Source organism: Falco cherrug, chromosome 2 (assembly GCF_023634085.1).
Source record: "Falco cherrug isolate bFalChe1 chromosome 2, bFalChe1.pri, whole genome shotgun sequence".
NCBI lineage: Eukaryota > Metazoa > Chordata > Aves > Falconiformes > Falconidae > Falco > Falco cherrug.
In genome coordinates this window covers 27,964,569-27,970,568 of record NC_073698.1, presented here as the reverse complement: position 1 = coordinate 27,970,568, position 6,000 = coordinate 27,964,569, and positions in this window count along the sequence as shown.

Genomic DNA, 6,000 nt, shown 5'->3' with positions numbered 1-6,000 from the left:
TAATTATACATTGACTAAGAACTGTAAAATTTTTATCCATTCTTATTTTTGTATGCTATCACTGGCTTTTGGTTTGCTTTTTTGTTTGTTTTTATTTCTTTTTTTTTCCTTTTTTTCTTTCTCAGTATGTTATTTACCATAGTTTAAACCATTTCCCTGAGACAGGCTATGGATTGATATTGTCTGCCAGACAGCCCTGGTTTGTTCCATACATTTTGCCTGGGGCCATATGATGATCACTGATTCTTTCCAAATTTCTGTCACAATGTTTGTCCGCTCATTGTGCTGAAATAAATAAATTATTAAGAGCTACTGGATTATGTTCTCTACAACACTTGAGTGAAAGACCTTCACTTACCTCTATGTAGAGCAGAGTACTTCAGATAATTACATTTTGCCAGAAACACACTTACAGGTTTTAGCTATCTTTAGAACAGGAGGCATTGCAAATGATTATGCAGTGTGGTTTTCATAATTAAGTATATATTTGTGGTTAGGAGATCTGGCATCAACTTCTTCACTGTCCTCAGTAAGGCTGTTACTTCACCCAGTTGCTGACTTGTCAAAGTCCCTGCACAGTCTTTCTGTTTGATTTTATCCTCCTGTCTTTCATTGCTATTCTCAAACTGCCATTACTACCTAAATTCACAGAAGATGAGGCCAAAAGTCCTGCAGGGCAGCACAGGGCTTCCGTGGTGGCCCTGTGGAGGCTGTGTGCCTGCGGCAGGAGCACCAGCCTGATCCCTGTTTCCTGGCCACACTGCTTACCCGTGTCATGAGCTCCACGGAGCCACCCAAGACACCTCTGTACCCAACTAGATAGTGATTGCCAGAAACACAAGTCCTCAGTTTTCATGTTTAGTGGTTTAAGCACCCTCTGATAAATAGTTACTCTTCTTCATTAAAGGCAGGGATGATGACAGTGGTATCACTATAGGGAACAAATGGCACCTCATCACCACTTGACACCACCCATGCTGTGATGGATGCTTTTAACATAAAGCGCATATACCGTAGCTCTGTAGTCTCAGGCAGTGCTGTCACAGCGTACTGATAATTCTCAATTCATTCTGATGCTTGCATGCCTGCACACAAGTGCACACTCTCCTACACATATGCTTATCTAGTCATCATAACCATTCTCAGTTAAAAAAACATAAATTAAAAAAATGAAATTTTTCCCTGAGAGAGAGATATCAAAATTCTCTTAAGTGGGGATATTGCCTTAGTGTCTATTTAAATAAAGCAATGGGAAGGTTGGTAACTGGCATTTGTGTGTGTGGTTTTCCGTGTACTTATTGTTTCTCAAACCAAATGTCTAAGTGAGACAGTAATAATAAGGAAAGAATGGGAAAAAATGTATGTAAGAATGTAAAAGAATTAGAAAAAAACACACTTCCTCTCTTACAAAGCTAAAATGAATTTGATAGCTTTATGATGAATTAATGAATTATATTTTTGTTTTAATTTTGTTTATTTTGTTTAAATATGTGCAATCACACACTTAATAATGTATGAACATGCCATATAAAGTCTGACTCTGAGTTACTTTAATGTCAAAATAATTAAAAAATAAACCAAAGATTTTAAATGTATAAAATTTGAATATTAAGCTATACAAAGTGGGATATAAAAGTGCAGTAAATGATAGCTCAAAATGTGCTTTCAAATTTTTGTAATTACTTTCATGTGAATAAAGACTATTTATGCAAAAATAGATCTACACAAGTATCTTCAAATGGATATTGGTGACTTAAACATGAAATAAATAGTTAATTGTTGGCTTTCTGAATTGTTATAACATTTATTCTTAGGATAATATGGCATTTCCATGACTTTTATGTCATGGAAATACACGTATGTAAATATACATTTATGAGTATATTTGCCAAGTGAGTAATAGAATTATCCACACATAAATAATAACAGTAAAAAAAGTCTATGAAGAAATGAACAACCAATATAGTTGCTCTGAATTTCAATAAATGAGCACAACAGACAAACATACCTTGCTTCAAGGAATCTCAGCAATATTCAGGTCCAAAAAAAGAACAGTGCAATTGCATTTGAGAAAATTAGTATCAGCAAATGTGCACTGTAGAGCACATAAACATTATTATTATAGCCAAACTATGCTCATTCATGCACAGTAACTTCATTTACTCATATCAGATTGATGTAATCAATCAACATATATATAGTCTCTTTACAATAGGCACTTCCCTGCAAATAGATGACAAAATTAAATTGTGAGAGGGTGGGTAAATACTCAGCAGCGTTTGGTGACATTTGTTTAACAGCTAGTTAGAGGGGTCCAAAAAAACCCCCTAAACTGTATGGATAGTTGAAGCCCAATGTTCAAGCTCATTCCCTGACTTTTATTTAGTACATTTTTCACCATGGTTATATTCATTGTGCTACGGTATATACGACAATTTTAAAACAAGAAATAGGAAAAGACATGGTAGCTTTTCTTTGTGAAGCTCTGGGTATTTTTGCACTGTCAAAAAACTTGGCTCTTCATTGCACTCCTGGGCCTTTGTCCATATAGCAATACAGTTATTTTATACTGGAGTTTCTTTTCTGAGTGTTCCTCTCCCAAAAAAAAGCTCAGCATGGCAGGATAGGTGTGGAGCACATGCTCTGCCCCCCTCCCCTCCTTGCCAACACTATCCCAGCAAAGTCTGCACCTCCGAGCACCCACCCATGACTTCACGTCACACCCCTGGACATTCAACTTACAGCTTTGTTTCTTGCCATAAAAAAATAGCACTGTAGTACAGTCCTCAGACTGTTTTGGATGCTTTGAACAGGGTGGGGGTGGGGGCACAAAAAGTAAATAAACAAAAATATCCCCCAAACCTCACAACTACAAGAGACCCCAAGCAAGTAAAATCTGATCACTACAGTTTAGGTTTGCCAGTACATGCGCAGATTCTGTGATCATGTATGTCCTCTGTTTAAAAATACAGATGTTCTCTGTGTATCATTAATGACATAAGATGAAACCTTACCAAGCTCCATTATAAACAAAGGGCTGCTTGTTGAACAAGACAGTTATGAATAGTTTCATGTCACCCACATCTTCAGGCAGATTGGGTAGCAGCCTGAGAAACACATTCATTAATGTCTGGGTCCTTCTAGATCATAGGTTGGAGGTTGCCTAATGAAGATTAATAAAGAAAAACAGAAAGTAGAAAAACAACAAGCATTTCCATTCATATCGTTACCTAGAATATTCCAGGTGGGACACCAAGACATAGGACTAAATGCTAGAACTGGAACACTGCCTCTGTATTACGTAAAGAGACTTTAATCACAGGAAGGAAGACTGTATATATTTTCCTTCAGCTTCTCTGTCATTTTCTAAGATGGATTTATTTTTTATTAGACACATGCTTTTACAGGCGATAGACAGAAAATAGCCAATGTTCAGTTTGGGTCATGTCCTGCTATCAGAGAAGATTTATTTCTTCAGATGAAACTGGCAAGGTGCAGCAGATGGTGACTGAGACCATTTGTTGCCAAGAAATAAAATATTTTACAAATCCATGCAAAATACAGAGTTAACTTTCCATGTGAGGTAATTCTGGATTAAGCTGACTTCCTCCAAACCTTCCCATGAGCTTCAGTAGCTTTGAAAAACATTTCTGAAAATACATCTGAAAATAATACTTCAGAGAAACATGTCAAACAAAATAGCAAAATTAAAGAGCATTTTTGGAGCATAGCTAGGAAGGTCAGCTGAGCTTGACTTTCAGAATTACTGGTTATGCTCCTGGTGAAAAATTTCCTCATCTAAACTGCTTTTGATCTTTTAGTACAAGCCAGTTAAGTTGTGAGAGAGAATACCACTGCAAAAAAACCATATCTGATTCCTTAAAAGAAAGTAGTTCTCTATATAATGTCTGAATCCAGAAGTAAAAAGCCAGGGAAGTTCAAGCATGTCTGTGTGTGATTTAGTGCTTCTAACAGGGTTATTAATAAAGCATTTTGGGCTTCTAAAATAATTTTCTCTATCATCTTGTGATAAAGAAACAACTACAACACAGCACGCACTGCTCTCAGTGTGGGGTTTTTTTAGAATAATGAAAAAGAGGGAAATTTGGATTATTTCTATACAAAGAGGATATTTTCTCCGCTGTAGTTGGTAGGACAGTATAGCTGGGGTGGTGGTCTGGGTCGGGGGAGAGGCATGCTGAGCCAGCTGTTGAGAGCTGGCTGTGGATGCTGGGGTGGGAAGGAGCAACCCAAGCTGTAGGTCCCCATGCCCATGCCTGCCCTCGGGGATCCCAAAGGACTGGGGGGCTGCAACCAGCTACGCTGGTGCCTGCGGGTGGAGAAGCCCACCCCATCAAGCTGGCATGGCACGTGCTGACTTAAGGGGAATCCAAAGGGGTCTGAAAAATGTCTCATACCCATCCAGCTGTTTGACTGTCACTGCCTCACGCTTGAATGACAACTGGCGATGTTTCAGCAAGGTTACCAAGGCAGTAGAGCTACGACTATTTGTGTAATTAGGCTGATGCAGTGTCACTCTGAAAAACAGTCAAAAAGGAGATAAAAGAGAAGTCTCCTGAATATCTCAAATTGCCTGCATATCAGTGCAAGAAACATACATTAAAAAGAAAAAAATCCTTAAGAAGATAGAAGTCAATACTTTAATTGGCTTATCAGAAGCTGACAAGAATATTAATAGAAGTGTACAGCTTGGTCAGGCAACAACAAAGAATATTTATTTGCATAGAAGTGGTCAGTAATAGAGATCAATGATGAAAAGCATTTGTCCTGGGTGTTTTAAAGGGAATAAAACTGAGAAGAAATATGAAAGCAGTATTTTAAGTATGCGCATGAGGGTTGCAAAAGTGAATTTAAAAAGCTCTTTCCACAGGACCTGGATGACATAGCTTATTTATTGAACACATATAATTTATGTGTTCCTTATCAGGGTTAAGTAAGATGGCCCATCCACCTAAGGCTGGTAAATTGTCATGGTTGGGTAAGATGACACATCATGATACTGAGTCCTTTCTAACTCCTACCTGCAACTAACTCCTAACCTCTCCTCAAGCTTTTGTCACACATATGAGATCTCCTTTGTTCCTTCCTTGCTCCTTAGGGTCATGACTCCCACAAAAATCAGTTTATTAACAGTCCAATTAAGTTTATATAACAGTTTGCACAATTACAAAAGGAGGCGTTAGTCTAGACGTGAGGAGAAGCTTTCTACCAACACTGGGAATTGTGCGCTAGACTGGTTTAGGTGGCAGGACTATGGTATTTCCAACTTAAAAATAGTATAGAGCTGTACAAGGATCTGTCAGGCAGCGTTCCGTGGTGGCCAGTTCTGCTTTAGGATGTTTTAATTTCTCCACCACAGCACTCCTAGCAGCTCCAGAAAGCTACTCTCCAGTGAGACACTGCAGCCACCACCCCTGACGTGCTTCAGGACTTACAGAGGTCCTAATGCAGAGTCTGAGACTGAGTATCCTGCCTTTTTTGTGTGTCTTTTCCTCTAATAGTTCAATTACTCAGTAGCTGTGTTTTGTGTTTTGATTTTGGAGACCCAGCTTGGTGAAGTGGAAAACAGATCTGAGTGCATCTCTCAGCTCCCGCAGCATCACTGCATCTCTTGGGGCTGCTGCATTCCTGGCTCCAGCAGCCCTCCCCTGTGGCTGGAACAGTGATGAAGTGAGAGATGTCTCCCATATCAGGACAATAATTAAGGACACTTTTGCACCATGATCGCGGTCCTGTTTTCTGTCTAACAGGACAGATCAAACCCAGGGCTATCTGGCACCAGTGCTATCCTCTCATGGGGCAGAGACAGCAGAACCAAGAACTGGGAAACGTAAGGCTGTGCTCCATGAAGAGGATTTCTACCCCATTCCCCTCCTGTAGGATTTCTCCAAAGACCAAAAATAACCTAACTGAAATTCTTTCCAACATATGTTTTGTTTATTAACACATAATGGTGTTATGTCTTACTGTTTACGTGGG